This window comes from Ambystoma mexicanum, chromosome 10 (assembly GCF_040938575.1).
Source record: "Ambystoma mexicanum isolate Mex_15411 chromosome 10, UKY_AmexF1_1, whole genome shotgun sequence".
NCBI lineage: Eukaryota > Metazoa > Chordata > Amphibia > Caudata > Ambystomatidae > Ambystoma > Ambystoma mexicanum.
Genome location: NC_090932.1, coordinates 1,331,306,157 through 1,331,328,040, shown reverse-complemented (window position 1 = coordinate 1,331,328,040; position 21,884 = coordinate 1,331,306,157).

Here is a 21,884-nt window from a genome sequence, read left to right as displayed (position 1 = left end):
AAACACAAGGTGAGTGTCCACCTTGCTCTGCCTCGATCTCCGGCTGTATTTCAAGCCAGAGATCGAGGGAGGTGTCGTTGGAAAGGAGAGATTATCCCTTTCCAATGACACCTTTTCTGTAAGCATTGCTAGTCACGGAGCGGGCGCAGAGCGCTCGATCCGTGGCCAGCGATGCCACTAGACCACCTGGGATGTCTTTTCAATGCCACTAGACCACCTGGGATGTCTTTTCAATGTGGGGGGAGGGAGGCTGCTTACTAGGTAAACTGCACCCTCCCCCGGCATCCCAAAGCATGGGGCCACAGATATGGAGACCCCTGGGGGCAGATGGGTGATCATCTGCCCCCAGTGTAGGGAAAAAAAAGAAACTAAGGAAAATGAATGCAGCAAATTGGGTGGGGGGGGACCACTAGCCACCACAGATTGTTTTGGGAAAAGAAAGGGTGGTGGCCCTCTCCCTCCCACCCCAAGTGGAAAGGGGGGCACCCCTTGTAGCCCTCTCTAGGGGCACATTTGTGCCCCCAGGGAGGAGTACATGAGGTGGCCCCTCATCCAATTGGGGGGGTCAGGGCCACCAGGAAAGTGTGGGCAACCCCCCCCAGGATGGGGCATGCAGATTAGGTCCCCCGTGGGGCAGATGGATGCCCATCTGCCCCATATGCTCATAGGGAATAGGGCCAAGGGTAAAAAAGAAAAAAGGAAAACAGCATGGATGGTTTTGCTGGGAGTGTCCCCCACTAGACCACCAGGGAATTGTTTTTATGGAAAGTGGGTGTTCCTTCCTAGGTCATGCAGCCCTCCCTGTGGGCAGATATCTGCTCCAAGGATGGGACACCTCACCCCATGGAGGAAAGAATGACAGCCCCCAGTTATCTGCCCACAGGGAGGGCTACATGAAATACCCTGCCCCTCCATTTGGGGGAGGAGTAGAGAGGTGCACCCGCCTTCACATTACAAAATTCCCCAGAGGTTTAGGAAGACCCTCAGCCCCCATTAAAGTGCAGCCTGCCATTTTCAATTTTTTTCTTTGTTTACCAAACATGTCTTGGTGCAGGTGGGCACATTGGTGTGCCAATCTGCACCCAGGATGCCCAAACCTTACTACCACACCCACTGGGGGGGCTGTCCCATATCTTTCGGTGTCCCTCTCCCCCCACCCCAAATGGAGGGGGGGTGTACCTCACACAGCTGTTCGTAGGAGGCCCAGGGAGGCCTGGATGATGTGCCCCCCCACTCATTTGGGGTGAGGGGGGAGAGGGCCATCACAACCCTCCCCCCCAACCATAATGGATTGGGGGCCATGTTATGCAGCCCTCCCTGGTGGAAGATATCTGCTCCTAGGAAGGGACACCTGCAAATGGAGGGAGGCTGTACCTCATGCAGCCAATCGTAGGAGGCCCAGTGAGGCCTACATGAGGTGACCCCCCACCTATTTGGGGTGAGGGGGGAGAGGGCCACCACAAATTGTCGGACAGGCCCCCCAATGGGTTGGGCAGTAGGTTATGGGCAACCTGGGGGCAGAATGGTACACTATTGTGCCCATATGCGCCAAGAGGAGTTGGGTAAACAAAGGAAAATGGTAGATAGCATTTTAGGGGGGGCTGTGGGGCACCCCAAACCACCAGGGTATTTTCTAATGAGAAGGGGTGTTTGCCCCCTCCCCCCACCCACAATGGAATGGGGGCCATGTCATGCAGCCCTCCCTGCAGGCAGATATCTGCTCCTAGGAAGGGACACCTGACCCCAGGGAGGAGTGCATTACAGCCCCACCTTATCTGCCCCCAGGGAGGGCTTCATGAGATGCCCCCTCCATTTGGGGTGGGGGGAGGTGCACCTCTCTTCACATTACAAAATTTGCTGGCGGTTTAGGGTGTCCCTCAGCCCCTCCCCCCTAAAGTGCAGCCTACCATTTTCAATTTTTTTCTTTGTTTAACAAACTTCCCTTGGTGCAGATGGGCACATTGGTGTGCCAATCTGCCCCCAAGGTGCCCAAACCCTACTGCCCCATCCAATGGGGGGCCTGTCCGACATTTTGGGGTGGGCCTCTCCCCCCACCCCAAATAGAGTATGGGGGGCACTTCATGCACCCCTTTCTGGGGGCAGATTTCTGCCCCTAGGAAGGGGCAAATGCGTTTTCACTGGGGGGGGGTGAGGTTCAGTAGATGGTGTGCATGATTGGAAAGTAGGAGTGTAGATTTGCTTTTGCTGAGGTGACCGTAGGTAAGAGATGTTTATTTTTTTGTTTACAGCTTTTTCTACTCGAGCAGCTGCAACGTTATGTGAGTACTGTTTTTTATTATTCTATGGCTAGGGCCCACTGTCAGTGGGTTGGGTGAGACTGGGGCTGGATTGTTGGTGGTGTGGGTGGGAATGGGCAGTCTGCGCAGATACTTTGGTGGGTTGGGACACAATTGCAGGGGCAGGCTACAAATTGCCCCCCATGCGAGCAGAAATTTGCTGTTTCCCTGGGAGCAGATGACTACCATGTGGGTTGTCCATCTGCAAATCCAGGCTGCACCTCTGTCTGTGCTACGTTACAGATGTCACCTCCGGGGAGCAATTGCGATCCTGCCGGGGCTCCCTGGAGCTGCCTCTGTGCTTAGGGGTTGGTACACCTACATGGTACATGGATGTCCACATGTGTGGGACATCACCTTCAACCATCCTGGAGTTGTGGCTGGGCTGCATTACAGTTTTTCCCTGCCGGGACTCCCTCGTGGGGAGAAACTGTAACGCAGGCCAGCCAGAGCTCCAGAAAAGTAGGAGGTAATGTCCCTGGGCTTGGGCAACATTCTCCCATGTGGGTCTTTGGCGGGACTTGTGGGTAATACATTCTGTGGAGATTTGCGTAAGTCAGACATCTTTGTATTCCCAAAGGTGTCTTCTTTTCAGAAATGGATGGGGTTCCCTGTTTTCCTTGGTGGTTTGGACACGCTAGGCCCATATCTGTATGGGGTGTGCTTCAGAAAAAATCCTGAAATTCAGCTGTCCGAAAAGACTTGGTGTTAGCCGTGATTTAGGCTTTCCCCTTTGCTCCCAGGTAGGTGCAACCACACATGTGAGGTACCATTTTCCTCAGAGCATGTGCTGGGACGTGGGAAGGTAGGCCGTGTGTTGTTGGTGGCATGTTTCGGTGGGTGGCCAGAGCAAAATGTCTGAGAATTGTGTTTATTTCCCTCTATCCACTCACCGTAACCCGTTGCCAACAACAGATGTCATATCTTCCCACGTTCCCACAGGTGTTGCGACAAAACGGTTATTCACATGTGTGGGTGCACCTATCTGGGCGCAAAAGGAAAAGGCTAACCCACTGGTAAAACCAAGGCTTTGGCACAGCACATTTTCTTCATGTGGGCAACCTACAGATTTGGGCCTAGGATGTCAAAGCCAGGAAGGAAAACAGGGAACCCCATGCATTTCCCAAAAGAGGACACCCGTGGGAATCCACAGAGGTCTGCCTTTGCGTGAATCGCACCAGAATATATAACCCACGATCCCTGGCAAAGTCCAAACTTTGTTGAAAAAACACAATTTTCAGACATTTCCCTCTGGCCACCCACCAAAACACGTGTGCATTTCCCTGATTTCCTTGGTGGCTTGGACACCCTAGGCCCATATCTGTATGGTGTGTGCTTCAGAAGAATTCCACAAATTCTGCTGTCTGTAAAGACTTGGGGTTATCCGCATTTTCGGCTTTCCCCTTGGCGCCCTGGTAACTGCACCCACACATGTGAGGTACCATTTCCATCAGAACACCTGTGTGTGGATGATAGGCCATGTCTTGTTGGCGGCGTGTTTTGGTGGTCAAGCCTAGTGAAATGTGAAGAAATGGTGTTTTTTTCCAGCACATTTCAGACTTTGCTGGGGTTTCTGGGTAATAAATTCTGGGCCGATTTGTGCAAGTCAGACCTCTGCGGATTTCCACGGGTGTCCCCTTTTTGGAAATGCATGGGGTTCCATGTTTTCCTTGGTGGCTTGGACACCCTAGGCCCATATTTGTGTGGTGTGCGGTTCAGCAGAATTCGACAAATTCTGTGTCGGAAAAGATTTAGGGTTAGCCGAGTTTTCGGCTTTTCCCTTGGCGTCCAGGTAGATGCACCCACACATGTTAGGTACTGTTTTCATCAGGAAACCTGTGGGAACATGGGAAGGTAGGCCATGAGTTGTTGGCGACATGTTTCGATGGTTGAGCCGAGTGAAATGTGTGGAAATTGTGTTTTTTTTGGCACATTTCTGACTTTGTCAGGGTTTCTGGGTAATACATTCTGGGGGAATTTGCACAAGATGTCCTAATTTTGGAAATGCATTCTGGGGGAATCCCTGATTTCCTTGGTGGCTTGGAAACCCTAGGCCCATATCTATTTGGTGTGTGGTTGAGCATAATTCCATAAATTCTGCTGTCTGAAAAGACTTAGGGTTAGCCACGTTTTCGGCTTTCCCCTTGGCACCCAGGTAGCTGCACCCACACATGTGAGGTACCATTTTTGTCGGGAAACCTCTGGGAATGCGGGAAGGAAGGCAATTTGTTTTTGGCTGTGTGTTTCGGTGGGTGAGCTGGGTGAAATGTGCAGAAATTGTGTTATTTTCAGCACATTTCGGACTTTGCTGGGGTTTCTGGGTAATACATTCTGGGGCGATTTGCGCAAGTCAGACCTCTGCAGATTCCCACGCGTGTCTTTTTTTTCAGAAATGTATGGGGTTTCCTGTTTTCCTTGGTGGCTTCGACACCCTCGGCCCATATCTGTATGGTGTGCGCTTCAGATGAATTCCACAAAATCTGCTGTCTGAAAAGAATAGGGGTTAGTCGCATTTTTGGCTTTCCCCTTAGTGCCCAGGTAGTTGCACCCACACATGTGAAGTACCGTTTTTGTCAAGACACCTGTGGAAACGCGGGAAGGTAGGCCATGTGTTGTTGGCGGCGTGTTTCGGTGGGTGAGCTGAGTGAAATGGGTGGAAATTGTGTTTTTTCAGCACATTTCGGATTTTGGCAGTGTTTCTGGGCAATCATTTCTTGGCCGATTTGCACAACTCAGACATCTGTGGATTCCCACGGATGTGCTCTTTTCTGAAATGCATGGGGTTGCCTGTTTTCCTTGGTGGCTTGGACACCCTACGCCCATATCTGTATGGCGTGCGCTTGAGCAGAATTCCACAAATTCTGCTGTCTGGAAAGACTTGGGGCTAGCCAAGTTTTCGGCTTTCCCCATGGTGCCCAGGTAGCTGCACCCACAAATGTGAAGTACCGTTTTTTTTGTCAGGACACCTGTGGGAACGCAGCAAGGTAGGCCATGTTTTGTTGGTGGCATGTTTCGGTGGGTGAGCCGAGTGAAATGTGCGGGAATTGTGTTATTTTCAGCACATTTCAGACTTTGCTGGAGATTCTGGGTAATACATTCTGGGCCGATTTGCGCAAGTGAGACCTCTGCGGATTCCCACGGTTGCTTTCTTCTCGGAAATGCATGGGGTTCCCTGTTTTCCTTGGTGGATTGGACACCCTAGGCCTATATCTGTATGGTGTGCGCTTCAGCAGAATTCCGCAAATTCTGCTTTCCAAAAAGACTAGGGGTTAGCCACGTTTTCAGCTTTCCCTTTGTGCCCAGGTAGCTGCATCCACACATGTGAGGTACTGTTTCCTTTGGAACACCTGTGGGAACAAGGGAAGGTAGGCCATGTGTTGTATGCAGCGTGTTTTGGTGGGTGAGCCAAGTGAGATGTGCAGAAATTGTGTTATTTTCAGCGCATTTCGGATTTTGCTGGGGTTTCTGGGTAATACATTCTGGGCCGATTTGCGCAAGTGAGCCCTCTGCAGATTGCCATGGGTGCCTTCTTTTTGGAAATGCGTGGGGTTCCCTGTTTTCCTTGGTGGCTTGGACACCCTACGCCCATATCTGTATGGCGTGCGCTTGAGCAGAATTCCACAAATTCTGCTGTCTGGAAAGACTTGGGGTTAACCAAGTTTTTGGCTTTCCCCATGGTGCTCAGGTAGCTGCACCCACACATTTGAAGTACTGTTTTTTTGACAGGACACCTGTGGGAATGCGGGAAGGTAGGCCATGTTTTGTTGGTGGCATGTTTCGGTGGGCGAGCCGAGTGAAATGTGAGGAAATTGTTTTATTTTCAGCACATTTCGGACTTTGCTGGGGATTCTGGGTAATACATTCTTTGCTGATTTGCGCAAGTGAGACCACTGCGGATTCCCACGGTTGCCTTCTTTCAGAAATGCATGGGGTTCCCTGTTTTCCTTGGTGGCTTGCACACCCTAGGCCTATATCTGTATGGTGTGCGCTTCAGCAGAATTCCACAAATTCTGCTTTCCAAAAAGACTAGGGGTTAGGCGCGTTTTCAGCTTTCCCGTTTGTGCCCCGGTAGCTGCATCCACACATGTGAGGTACCGTTTTCTTTGGAACACCTGCGGGAACGCGGGAAGGTAGGCCATGTGTTGTATGCAGCATGTTTCGGTGGGTGAGCCGAGTGAGATGTGTGGAAATTGGGTTATTTTCAACACATTTCGGATTTTTCTGGGGTTTCTAGGTAATACATTCTGCACCGATTTGTGCAAGTGAGACCTCTGCGGATTCCCACAGGTGCCTTCTTTTCGGAAATGCATGAGGTTCCATGTTTTCCTTGGTGGCTTGGACACCTTAGGCCCATATCTGTATGGTGTGCGCTTCAGCAGAATTCCACAAATTCTGCTGTCTGAAAAGACTATGGGTTAACCGCGTTTTCAACTTTACCCTTGGTGCCCAGGTAGCTGCACCCACACATGTGAAGTACCGTTTTTGTCAGGACACCTGTGGGAATGCGGGAAGGTAGGCCATGTGTTGTTGGCGGCGTGTTTCGGTGGGTGAGCCGAGTGAAATGTGTGGAAATTATGTTTTTTTCAGCACATTTCGGATTTTGCCGGTGTTCCTGGGTAATACATTCTGGGCCAATTTGCGCAAGTCAGAACTCTGTGGATTCCCACGGGTGTCCATTTTTCGGAAATGCATGGAGTTCCCTGTTTTCCTTGGTGGTTAAGACACCCTAGGCCTATATCTGTATGGTGTGCGCTTTAGCAGAATTCCTCAAATTCTGCTGTCCGAAAAGACTAGGGGTTAGCCAAGTTTTTGGCTTTCCCCTTGGCACGCAGTTAGCTGTAGCCACACATGTGAAGTACCATTTTTTTGTCAGGACACCTGTGGGAATATGGGAAGGTGTTGTTGGTGGCGTGTTTCAGTGGGTGAGCCGAGTGAAATGTGCAGAAATTGTGTTATTTTCAGAACATTTCGGTCTTTGCTGGGGTTTCTGGGTAATAAATTGTGGGCCGATTTGCGCAAGTAAGACCTCTGTGGATTCCCACGGGTGCCTTCTTTTCGGAAATGCATGAGGTTCCCTGTTTTCCTTGGTGGCTTGGACACCTTCGGCGCATATCTGTATGGTGTGCGCTTCAGCAGAATTCCACAAATTCTGCTGTTCGAAAAGACCTGGGCTAGCGGGAAGGTATGCCATGTGTTGTTGGTGGGCGTGTTTTGGTGGGTGAGGCAAGTGAAATGTGCGGAATTTGTGTTAATTTCACTGCATTATGGACTTTGCTGGGGGCTCTGGGTAATATATTCTGGGCCAATTTACGCAAGTCAGACCTCTACAGATTCCTATGGGTGTTCTCTTTTTGGGAATGCAGGGGGTTCCCTGTTTTCCTCGGTGCCTTGGACACCCTAGGCCCATACCTGTATATTGTGCGCTTCAGCAGAATTCCGCAAATTCTGCTGTTCGAAAAGACTTGGGGTTAGCCGCGTTTTCAGCTTTCCCCTTGGAACGCAAGTAGCTGGACCCACACATGCGAGGTACCGTTTTCATCGCTACACCTGTACAAACGTGAGAAGGTATGACATTTGTTGTGTTTGCATGGATTTCATAACATTTCCACCCATTTGTTGCTGCCCTTTGTCACACAACCCTTTCATTTCCCAAATGTGACCTCCATTTAGTGGCTGCTTTAGGCACCATGCACTTTTGTAACCTGCACAAGTCACCTACCCTTGAAAAGGTCTGCCTGTGCTCTTTCAAAAATGTATGCTTCCTCTTCCTCACCATATTGGTTTTCCTCATTTACGCATGCTAAGTATGCCTGTTGAGGCTGTAAGCATAAAACTCCTGTGCACCATGGCTCCGTTTTTGGCTTGTGATATTGCTTGTTTTGTGAAACACTACAAAAAATGTGTGATTTCCTAACTGCAAGAGTCGGGGGAATGAAGTGGAGCATTTTATTTTCTCAAAATTCATAGAAACCAATGCCGTACCAGGCCAACCATGTCCACCACATACCTTTTTTTCGGTCATTTTCCTACTTTTTCCCCAAACTATGGAATTTTCCCTATGAAGTTGTTGCCTGACCTGCGCAAATCACCCCTTCCTAAACTTGGTAATCTGTCTACTTTTCAGAAATGTATGCCTTTCTGTCCTCCAATTCGGCTTTCCCACCCATTTCTTCCATTCCGTCCACACATGTCCAATTGGCAAAAATGTCAAAAATCGCCTACCTCTCACAAAATGGTTGATAACCACATCAAAATATATTTTTTTCATTTCCACTCAACCTTTTCTTGAAAGCCAGGAAATTGGGGAATTCAGCACAGCAAACCATTTGTTCCCAGCTCTTACAAGGAAAAAACCACAGGCTTCTTTATACATAATTTTATTGGAATTTATTTTTAAAACCCAAAATTTTTGCCCTTTTTGGTGATTTTCTCTCACCCCCCTAAAGCAAACTACGATTCCTGGGTGGCGTTACGACCACCTACATGTGGGAAAAAAGAGGTAATATTTGGCCAAGATATCTCATGTAATAAAAAGGTTACAAGGCATTGAATGGCGACATACTGAAATCACTGAAAAAGGCCATGGCACTGGGGGGCGAAAACCCATGGAAGTTAAAGGGTTAATAATGAATGGGAACTGACAGACCCAATCAGTGCAACGAGTGGTGTTAGACAAGGATGCATGCCAGCTGCGTTACTTTAAAATGTATATGAAAACTCTGTATCTTTTACATTGTCTGATTCATCTACTGACGTTCACAAAATGGTTGGGAGGCCTGTCCTGGTACTGATGTACATGGATGATGCCGTTCTCATTGCAAAAACACAGAAGGCCTTCAAGTGCTGGTAACAGCTTTTAATTAGTTTATGTTGGCAAGGGATTTAAAAATAAACACAAAGAAATGGAAAGCTCTGCTTATTGGCACTACCAAAAAATGTGATAGTGAAGTACTGATAGAGGGATGCAGACTGGAGTGGGCCGATTCCTTTTGCTATTTGGTGTTAATTTTAATGAAAGGGCTAAAGCGGCATATGCACATTAACACCCAAGCGAAACATATTTCCTCAAATAAAAGCGACAATAAATTGCTATGGGTACACATTTGGGCTCTCCCCTGGATCAGGCCATACGGAATTAACTAAATTCCTGCCTGTGTCCATGTATTGGGCAGCAACCTGGGGGCATCAGTGCCCTGTTCTCCTTGAAAGGAAAGAGAACTGCTTTCTCAGAGCGCTTTTGGGAGTAAATCAAGACTTCCCAGGCTTTCTGATACATCAAGAATGTAGTTTGATACACATTTTCAGACCGCATTCAATTACAGCCTCTGATCTACTGAACACGTCTTTGGGGCAACCCAAGTGTCACTCTATCAATGATAACATACATTACTGCTCTGAATGGAAGAACTATGTACGTAATACACTGAACTTCTTTGGCCTGGCGAATTATTTATTTACAGTAGTTAGGAACTAAAAGGATTCATCTCTTGTGTTGAAAACAGTTCCGGTCCTTAAACAAATTCAGAGAGTGGATTCTGAGTGCCATAAGCCTAGCTTTGAGGTCTATTTAGCAATCCGGTCCTTATTGGGCCCTCCCAATTGCATTTACTGGTTCAATGATTCGAGGAAGAGGCAGGGTCGGATTGTGCCAAGAAATAGTCCCGGACAAGCAAAAAAAAGTGGCCACCCCTCGCCTCAAAAAAGTCGCCCACCCCTTGCATCAAAAAAAGTCGCCCACCCCTTGCCTCAAAAAAGTGGACCTCAAACTATCATCCGTGAATCACGTCAATTCACGACTTTACAGAAAATGCTACAACAAGTGTCTGTTACTTTACAACACAACTCATAAAATAACATAACTTTGCATACAGTTCTGTGACAGGGTCCACAGCTCTGAGATGCAAGAGTGGCATGAACCAACCACCCCACTGCGGTTTCGGGACCTGCTGCAAGTCAATGCTTATTCAGGGCTCTGCAACCCAGCAGGGAAGGAGGGTTAGGATGACAATGGTTGGATAGGAAAGGGGAGGTGGGGGGGGGGTAGAGAAAACGGAATGAGGTTTAGGGAGACATTATGGATAGGGAATGAGAGCGCAAGAGAGCGTCAATTCAGTGTTTAGATAGAGCTTCCATCCTCTAGTTTTTAGTGAAATGTGGCAGGGTGAGAATTAGATGAAACAAGGCAGCACTGGACCTTGATGGGGGGACAGAGGGGAGTTAGTGTTTCTCCTAGTTGTGGATTGAGTGAAATCATTATATTGTTAGCCAGATCTGTGGAACATTGGACTAATTAATAATCTATTCTAAAGGGTCATGTGTTTAACCTCATTGGTCACAGGTTTGGATTCTGACTGGTCTACTCAGCCCTTCATCCTAGTTACAAGGCAGATAAAAGGATTTCCATTGAGTTGGATAACAATATATGTCTCTAGCACCAAGAAACCCTCATGGGAGAAAGTGTACTCTACAAAAAAGCCCTTTACATTATTTGCACATACCCTCTAAGAAGCCCTGGGCAGCTCCAAATATGACAGAATGACAAATTGAATGAAAGATGTTTGGTCTCTGGCCCCTTTCTTGCACCAGAGAAATTTGTTTTGGAAATTGGGCCCACTGCCACTGTGCTTGCAACAAGTCACCAATGAAAATGTGCACAGCAATGCACATCCTGTCGGCCTCATCATCTTACAGATGGACTGTTTCTCTGGGAGTTTGAGCCAGCCTGATTGGCTCAGGGCTGGATATAAGTAACAGGGTGAATGCTGAGCATTCTGTTCCAGTGCGCAAAGCAACATTTAGGTCTGAGTAATGGGTATAAGCAAGCAATCCACTCGGGGCCCTCATATTTACAAGTCAGAAACACAGGTGGATGGATTGGTGTAGCGCCATCAGCTCCTTTAAGAGCTGTGCTCGTGTGCACTACGCCATGTCACTGTGCCTGCGCATCATTACTTGCGCTCAGGGACATGATGCGGTGCAAGAGGCAGTGAGTGCAGCAAATGGCCAGCAAGCACCCAACAAACTACGCCAGGCCTCAGAGATACCTCACTAGTGGCTGCTGGTGCAACTAGTTAAGCTTATCAGAAATAAGTATTGGTGGTGACAAACATAATGACCGTGTGTGAGTAATCTTTTCTGTTATGACCTGTCATTCACAGTGGCAACTACTATTTTTCAAAGGTCCTTCTCCATGCATTGTCCTGGCTGACACCTAGGCCATTGCCCCACCAACCCATCTCAAGTAAGTAACCTGGAACATTGGCGAACTTGCCCGCGATAGTTACCCCTCCACCCACGATCCTAGGCTATAGACTCCAGGCGAACAATGTCCTTTTCCATGGGCTCACTGGCAGGCCCAGTTGCCACCATTTCCATTGATGGACAGATTTTGCACCACAAAATAAGTCTGCCAATGGTCTGGCTTTGCATCACGCTGGTTAGTATGTGATACTATGCTCTTTGTGGGCAATTTATCTTACATGTGTGACTTTTTATGGCAGGTCCTGTCTTATTAAGTGCCCGCCATGTCTTTCATTGAGGTGCTCATCATCTCTGCCCATGGTTGTGAGACTTTGCCCCTGCCTCATTAGCGGATGATTCAGGCTCTTCCCGTTTGGTGATCTGGCCAGGGTTCACATTTTGCAGGGCATACTCAGCATTAGGTGGGAGCAGCCACTGGGATGTTTCACTAAAGAAGCTAATGGGCTTCCATCATGAGGGTTTTCTCCATTCCTCCATGCTCCAGCCCGCTGTGGACAATGGTCTGTCATGCCTTTTCATTTTTACCCCCTGTTAGTAATTTTGACTGCCTGGTACGATCCTGGGGTGCATGAGGACCTGCCATGGGCCATGGATGGGCGGCCTAACAGAATAGTGCAATTTGCAAGACATAGACACAACACAGTTGAATCACAGACTGACAGTCACACATTAACAGAATCGGATGATCGGAATTGTTGATAATTTAAGAATATTTGTGTTCTGACGAATTACTCCCTCCAGTCACTCCAACCTAAACTAAACTTACTTTTTGGTGTGGTGGTGGCCAATTCCTGGTCCGGAAGCTGGATTAAGAAGATCAGTGTCAGTGACAGTGGTGCAGCGGGTGCGCCGTTGCTCAAGGTGCCCCAAGAAGAAAGAAGAACTTTGCGGGGCGGGCAGGCCGGGGCTCTGGTGGCACTGTGGTCTCAATCCTGCTGCTGGCCTGCTGCTGCAGCTGCATGGTGCGGTGCTTCGTGGCTGCCCTACACCACCTCTGTGGTGCACACACAGACTGTTGTGCCACTGCAGTGTCAGGCCACTGCCTGGCTGCTGCTACCTCTCCTCAGGCCTGCTGCCATGCTGCTCTGCCTCGTGTGAGTGCGGCCAGCTGGCCTGTCCCAAGTGTCCAGTGACTCCAATCTCTGTCTGTGACTGAGAGACTCTCTTACTGTATCATGCCTGGCACGGCCAACAAGGCCCATATCCTCTCATTGACTGACTCCTCCTCCTCCTGGCGCTGACACTTTTTTTGTGATAAACCTCTAAACTAACTAGTTTTAGCTTACCTTTAACATCTTAATTTCATAATGCGTAGATATAGTTTATTGGTGTTGTTCTTGTCATTAGTTTGGCATATTTCCCAAATTATTGGTAATCAACCCTTTTTGCCACCATCTCAAGAATTAGAAAGAAATTATCTAAAACAAATAATTTCAGTTATATATAATTGTCCTTTAATATGTTACTGAATCTTTCCATTATATGAAAGAATAATAACAAATACCTTTTTGCTCCTTGTGTGATTATATGTTTGTAGGTTTCATTTAGATTTCTACATGTGCTCATTTAATTTTTATTGTAGTGCCCTTTGACTTGTCTGAAAAGGAATTTAAAACAAAACAGGAAATGTGCAAGTTAGATTATTCTGTTTATCTCCCCCCCAAAGCTGACTGTCAAGTTGACCAAAGCTTGAACTAATATGTGGGCTCCCACTCCCGAAGGCCGACATCACTCACATCCAAAATATCCCTATAACAAAAAAATATATATATATCTATTTACTCTCTAGGCGAAAGATCCCATGGCTTACTTGCAAACCCTAATTATTTGGAGGCAAGAGCATGTGTATACTAACACTGCTTTAAAGGAAGGCACAGACAAGCTCCCCACATTGCAGTCAGGCACTGCTCTCCAGTTTCCCTATGTCCATGTGATCACTGGATTGTTCTATGCCTGGAAGTCCTGGAACGTGATGCATACACAAACAAATGTGCTTCTACACTCGGGAAACATGCTGTTAGTGTGACATTTATAAAATGAAACTGAATTTATTGGTATTACATTGCAAATTGCCATATCGCCTTTTTTATGCCTTTAATTCTTGCACACCCGATAATACTCCACACTAATAAAAACTTCTAAACAATAATCCTCCAAGTTGCCCGTCAGCCTGAATGAAAAATAGTAGGCAAAGGTATTGACACCGGAGAGGATCACTTGATTCCCAATTACGATAGTCTGCCTTTCTTGATTCCAGAGGCTGCTTCGGTATTAAAATCTGAGACACCCCAGAAGAGCCACGGCCCGGATAGAATACAGTTTGACCTCTATAAATATAAACCTCATCTCTGGGTTAGTGGTTGTACAGTAAAAAAGCTTTTAAGCACAAGGATTTTGTCAAATGACCGAGGACACCGAGATGGAAAGCCTTGTGATGATCGTAACACAGACAACGGCAGGAAAATAAAGACGCTTTAAAAAAAAAATGCAGTTTTTTCCTTCAGATTATTTTTTTTTCGCTCCTGTTCTAGTACGTTACAATTGATACCAGACTAAGCAATATCTGTTAGTTGTTCGACCACGATACAGGATGGTACCATGTTCTCCTACCCACTGGATCTCGACAAAGACACACTGACTGACTACTCGTTGCAGCCAGATAAAAACATTGTTTTTTCTTTTTGGCCAGGGGTTGCAAGAGAGACAGCAGGGGTGGCAGTTGTGACCCCTGGCAACCCCCAAATTACGACCCTGGTGATTTCCATCTGTATTTATGCGTAAAAATCATTGAAACACAAAACTGGGAACCCTTCTTATAAACAAGATAGCACTGACCCCAGACATCATACAGCACACCTACCCTAAAACTGAACCTATCGAGTGACTCCACAGAGCTACTCCATGACATTCCAGCACATTAGAAAGAGGGGAGGGCCTACAGGTAAGCTAAGCATCTGCCAGGACTGCTCACTTCTATGACTCCACATACAATCAACATTGTATTCCAGTAAGTAGATGGGGTAGGTTTCTTTGTACCCAACCTCCTGTGGACAGGGCTAATTCGAAATCACACACATATCCTACTTCCTCTCTACAATTGCAGAGAGTAGGCAGATGGGGAAGGCCTAACCCACGCTTTCTGACTTTTCTTTTCAGTTTACCTACACAAAGGATATGTATATCATCTATACATACCATAGCATTCATAACTGCACAGATGCTCAAAGATCAGCTCAACATAACACTGGTGTTATAGATGGGGCAAGCGTACAGATACCCAACCCCCTGCCAGAACTAATGACATCACCAATCCTACAGACATACTATATAACATACATAAAAGATTCCAGCACATCAATGATCCTCTAAGACAGTCATCCACACCACAATCTCTATTAAATGCCAGATGAGCACTTACTAAATACCACATAACAACACCTAACCTAACCTGGCCCAACGTAAGAAAGATGAAAGTCTCGATTTTTGAAGATGAAGATGAATGAATGGGGAGAGGGAGTTCCAGTGCTTAGGAGTGAGGAGTGGAAAGGAATGAACATGTGATTAGGCACATGGTGGCTTGGGTACAGTGAAGAGATAATGAGATTGAGAACAGAGATGCCGAGGGGACATGGAAACATTTAAAGATAAGAAGGAGAAAGTGAAAGAGAAGATGCGATTCAAAGGAAAGTCCAGGAAGGGAGTGGAAAGAAGAAGAAATAGATGATCAGTAAGGTAGGGATGAAATAACACGCATTGACTGCTTACAGATGGAACAAAGAAGAACAAGGTGATACACCAGAAGACCAATTAGAACGAAGAATCTTAGTAGAAGTGATGGAAAGAGCAGGTCTAATTTTATGGATCGTAAATAATTGGAAATGGCAGTGTCGGGAAAATGGCAGACACATTTGTTGTTCTCACCCAATCTTTATTACATGAGATCTGCACCTAGTCCCCTGCGACAGTGGAATGGAATGGAAAGTACAAACTGCTATGAAATTCTGGGTGCACAAAACCTTAGAATTAATTGAGTGGGCGAGGGTGGAATGTTTGGCTGACAATAACTTAAATTAGCCTCTTGATATTCAGTCATGACCTGTGCACAAAACAAGTGAGTCCGCTGGTCTATCCCTGTATCTATCCTTTTGCTACTCAGGCATATTGTCCACAGTTGCAAAGTTCACTCACTTCAATAGATGGACACTGATAGGTATCTTCTGCCTGCCAATAATATCTGTAACTTTCTCGCACCATAAATATCATGTATCATGTCACAGTTAATGCAACAGCAAAAGCTGTGTTTAGCGATACTCTGCTCCTCTTTGCACCTAAGCATTTGTCAAGGGCACCTAAGCAGTTCTCACAATTCAATACATGTTATCTTTTATTGTGGCTCTCTGTCTATACATGAGAGTCACCCAAGTGTACTGGTGTGGTTCCCTCAATTCAATAGATTGTATCTCATGTTGTTACTCCTTGAATGTGCACCCGATTGTCATCCAAGTACAACTGAGCAGTAATTTGACTTGAAGAGATACGTAGTCGCCCCTACCTCCCTGTATGTCTCTACATTTCTCCCACCACAAGTATCATGACACAGACAACACAATAACACCAAAAACGGTGCTAAAGGATTTGTCTCTCATCCGCTCTCAAATGTCACCCAAGAGCACATGCACCTTTCATTCAGTTCAAGATGGGCACTGACAGCTGCTTTCACTTGGCTCTCTGAATGCCTGTAACTTCCTCACACCGCGAGTGTCACATGAGCGTCTCAACATCAGCAAAAGGCACACTAAGGAATTCTATGCTTCTCCCTGCACTGGATTGTCAGCTATGGCACCTGTGCAGTTGACACAATTCAAGAAATGGATAGTGATAGTTATCGCCTGTCTGCCCCAATATCCTCAACTTTCTCCCTCCACAAGTGTCAAGGCAGCATATCAACGCAATAGCACAAGCAGTGCTAAGCAAGTCTCAGCTCCTCTATTCACCAATTGTCACACTAGGTCATGTGAATAGTGTATTCACTCACTTCTAGATTCTGTATGTCTTACCTTCCTGAAGGTCTGTCACTAGATCATACCGGCTGTCACAGTTATTTTTTTCCTGACCACAGTAGTTCTCAAAGAAAATCAAACGTCTTGTTTGTGCCCCAATTACCAGATTCTCAAGATGATCTCACTCTCAAGGAATCCCTCCATTTAAACAGTTGGCACTGGTGAATAATTGAATGCTTAACTGCACACAAAAAACCTGCCTTCTTGAAAGCTGCACAAGACTGCATGAAGTTCAAGCACATGGCTCCCTTATATAGCTAGTGTGTTCGAACTTTTGTTTTGAAATATTCAAAAGTTTGAACGTTACTAGAACGTTTTGAAAGAGTACATTTGATAAGCATTAGACTTGACAAAAACGATTCGTTTAAAAAAAGGGAATCTGAAAAGCTAGTCATTGCTTCAATTCAGTGTTTTAGTAGTCACTGAAAATCTGCCAAAGAAGGTGGCTTCACACAGTGTGCCCACTGTCTTAGCAGGCAGTGTGACATGAATCAACTATAATGTAATATGAATAGTGATACAATGCTCTTTACATGCAGGTTTGTATGCAGATATACCATGCTTCCATGTTTTACAGATATCTTCATTTGAAGTTGAATAGTGAGCAAAGTTCTGCCCCCCTCTCCCTTCCTGAATATCCCTTCCAACCTATTTAAATCACCCCTGGTATTTCACTTCAAAGCCAATTTTAATAAGTTCAGTACTCCTTGAATACTGGACCATACATGGTGTCAAGGCATTTGTACATCCTTTCAGCATTAAACCTAACTTCAAATAACACATGTCATTTGTGTAACCACTGTCTTTCATTTGTGTAACCACTGTCTTAACTTACCAGTCCTTTTGTGGCAACTATTTAAAATATTTAATGAGAAAACGTATTGGTATTAACACCAGTGTGTATTTCCCACTGTGTACTTTTCATCTTAGTCCCTTAGAACGAACAGGCTTAGTTTAATAGGCCCATCAGGCTAGATTCAGTCCTACGATATCGCCCACTGTGCGCCTACAATTTGTCCCTCACACTGATGCCAAATGTATGGTTTCTAGGTGCTCTGCTTGCTCTGAAATAGAGAAATTACTTCGGATGACCCATGTGATGAGTTGCTCTGCCAGCCTGGGGGTGAATCATGAGACTGGGTCACACCTCCCACTCCCACTATGTGGTTTGGCGCCTGCTGACATTAATGGGCGGACTCTCTGATCTTCTGCATGGTTCAGAGGCATTCCTGGGGGAATCGTCCCCTTGGGCGACCTGGTAATTAAGGATGGGTATTTGACTTTTGACATTGGGTGTCATACTCCTTCTGCTCTGCATTTGAGTGTTCCTGCCACTCAGGACCTATTAATAACAGAACTCCTAATTTGCTGAATTCAATCCCCGAATAGGGATGTTTAGTGTGTATGTCTCTATAGTGGTGATAACTTCTGCTTCACTTAGAAATAGCAGTTCCACATATGCATGCACGGTTCTCAACATTTCAAGATGGTGAACCATCAAAATGTAGTCTGTAGCCAGAGTTGGAGACTAGTTGCAGGCCCCCAGGCGGTTCAGTAAGAAGGGAGAGGCTATGACGTAGCCCCTCAGAGTACGGTATATCCAATACAAACCTCGCCTGTGGAGACCGTAAGAGCCTCACTGAAGCTGTGTCTGAGAATACAGCAGATGGGCTCATGCGAGCTCGAGAATCCCAGATTGTCAAGAAGTCTATAAACATTTGGCCACAGGTGTATCTGAGAGTTTTGCTGAGAAGGATTTCAGATCAAAGGATGTCAGTAACTGGGGGAACCCCACAGAGTCTTTTTTTGGTTAGAGGTGGAATAGACAGTTTTACCATGAAGAGACTTTTGTGTTGGAATGCATCTGTCATCATTATGTCTAAATTAGCAATTATTTTGGTCTACCTAGGCAGGAGTTTGAACTATCGCTATCAACTGGTCCCAAGGTAATATGTTGGTGCTATGCACAACAAATATCACCCTATACATAATAGATAATGATTAAAAACGAAATTGAATTCAAACGTAGTGAGATAAATCGTTTTAGTTTATTCTTTGAACATGTGCAAACTCTGCGTTCATAATTATCAAAGAGCCTCATGAAAAAAGGGCGTCTATTGAGTGAAACAATTTTGAAGCTATCCATCACTCTTCAAAAATGTAATAACTTGACACTTCGGATCCAGTTCTTTATTGCATCACGACAGAGAAATGTATCTACTGACAAGCTTCAAAAGAGCTTTGAATATGTTAGCTCAGCTATCAACATTCAAAATATGCTTCTGTTGGGAAATTCCATTTGGAAAGGTACCCATCACGTTAATTCCTCAAATCACGCCAAACGCTAACTCTTGATAATAAATTGTGTAGCCAATATTTGCACACTACTTTGTTGGTCAGGTGCCAACAATGACGTGTTGTACTAAGCTTTTAGTCTGGTTTGTCCATTTTGACGTATGATGCTGTACAGACGCAAGAAAATCCATAAATCCTAGCTCCAGTCGTTTAACATGTAGACCTAGATTATTGGAACAGGCTTCGTTTTACATTATATTTTGCAGATTATTAAGGACATTGCATGAACGCCATTATGCAGAAACCAAAGCGCGCATGATCTGTGCATCCTGCAACCTCTGAGCCACACTATACACATTTGTGGCTTGTGGCATTTGTGGCTGTTGCAAAATCCTCTGGCTGTTCATCGTGTTTATCTCGTTTTTTTGATACTGCTTCTTTTGTGGATACAGAAGCAAACGAGAATGGGACTAGTTGTGTTTAGCGTGTTTAGTGTGTTCAGGAATTTTCGTTTTTTGAGTCTGTTACTGTAAATTTTCTTTTTTTTGTATTTTTTATATGTTTTATTGGTTAATTTACATTTAAACCTTAAACATTAACATTACTTCATCCATCAATGAAATTCTAACTTCCAACATACATTCCACCGAGCACTAATAGTGTTAATTTAAAGACTTCTGGCTCAGTTCCAGTGATGCCACTGTTTTTAGTTGCTCCCATTCTTTCTGCCGTCATTAGCCCTTCCCAGCATTCATCCTCCATTTTCTGATCAAAGAGCCCCCTATGTTCCTCCAAGAAAAATGTTCTACTTGGGGTAAGGCTCTTACAGCTTAACAGGAGGTGCTTTATTGTCTTCAGTTCATCGTGATAGCTACACACACGGCAGAATGAATTTTCAAAGGTTATCTGTTTTCTTAGCAGTTGAACTTCTCTTGTGGGCAAAATGTCCAATCTGCATCTCAGCAACAGATCATGGTAGAAGGGGGACGGGAATGTATCCAAATACTAAGGTAATTGATTCACTGCCTTCCATTCTCAGACAGGGCACACACTGTTGCTAGATTGATATTTCAGCGTTAAAGTCTCAATTTAATCTCTACCTTGTAGATCTTCTTTTACTTTAGTGGGATTCTTTATTAACATTTCAATATCAGTCCCATTCATCCTCAAATATTCAGTGCAACGTGATCCCCAGGCCTGAAGGAATGTATCCTATAAAATTCCACTATTACTTAAGATCTCAAAAGGTATTGCTGGGGTAGACGTTATAGACTTCTCAAACAGGGAGATGGTCTCCCACATTTATTTTTTATTTATTTTATTTATTTGGATTTATAAAGCGCCAACTGCCCAGGGGCACCGTGGCGCTGTTACATGGATATTTGCTTGAGATACAGTTCATTTATACATTAGAAGGTACATTTCAATTTCAGCGTACAATCATATCTATCCTGGGGTAGATTTACATGGTGGTAGTGTACAGTACAGCATGGATACTAGGTTAGTGCAGAGTTTAAAGATTTCATTTACACTGCTATGTGTGTTACAACATTCTCTTGACACCATAGTGGTAGAAAGCACGTCTAGAGGTGTGGTGAGACATCTTTAGGGCATTACTGGAAGAGTTGTGTTTGAAGGGTCTTCCGGAAGTCGAAGATTGAGGATTCTTTTCTGAGAGCGGCTGGTAGAGCGTTCCAGCTCTTGGGGGCTAGCACTGCAAGCTGGACCCACCAGCTTTTTGTCTTTTGAAGGTTCGGACTGAGAGTTGGTTGCAGTGAGCGTTTCCTCTTGCTTGGGATATGTGTTTTCTGTTATGGATGCTGAGGACTGCCCTTAGTGCATTGAGTTAGGTTATTGGTGCCTAGAAATAGGACAGTGCAGTAATCAAGCTTTGCTCCTGCTGTTGCTCTTGCAATGGCAAGGCAGTTTCTGGGGGAAAGGTAGGGCTTCACAGTATTGATGACCTTGGTAGATGGTGCCGCAGAGGATGCAATTTACTTGGTGGGACATTGAGAGTGAGGCATCTAGGTAGACTCCTAGGGTTTTTGCAGCAGCTGCAGTGGTGATGGTTGTGTTGTCTATATTGAAGGAGGGGTATCTGCTATCAAGTTTGCTGAGGACTTGTTTGGGACCTACTAGGAGTATTTATGTCTTATCTCCATTGTGACAGAGGCCATTTCCTGCCATCCAGGCCTGGATGATAGCGTAGATCTTGTTGAGGGTGGTTGCATCCTGTTCACATGAGCTAGTGAGAGGGAGAAACCTGAGTGTCATCAGCATAGTTGGTGTACACTATGTTGTGATCATCTAGGTCGTTGAATAGGGGGAGGGTGAAATATAGAAGGTGGGTGATGTGCATGATCCCTGTGGGACTCCACAGTAGATGGGAGTGGGGGATGCGCAGTCCCGATCGGGTAAGACTCTCATAAGCCTACCTTTGTGGAAGGATGTAACCCAGGTGGTGGCTTGTTAGGACAATTGTGCTGCATTTTTGAGGTGTTTGCATTGGAGCTTGTGGTCCACAAGGTTGAAAGCAGCAGAGAGGTCGAGGAACAGGAGTAGGGCAGGTTTCCCGTGGTCCATGATTTGCTGATGCTTCATTTTTAGGTCTAATAGGGCTGTCTCGGTCCCATGGAGTGGCCGGAAACCAGATTGTCTTTTACCAAGGATGTTGTTGTTTTCATGGTGTGTTGGTATCTGTAGGTATGCTGCTTTATCTAGTATTTTTAGCAGGAAAGGGATGGTCGTTATCAGTCTGTAGTTGTTAGGTTGGTCTGGGTCAAGTGAGGGTTTTTCAGGAGCAGGCGTACCCATGATTCTTTGAGGGAGGGTGGTATGACCCCTGATGATAGTGAGGCATTGATGAAAGCTGTTAGGAATGGGGCTAGAGGTCTGTGCATTCTTTGATCAGAGATACCAGGTGGGTGTCTCCCTTGCATGAGGACGGTTTGATACTTTTCATGAGCACTAT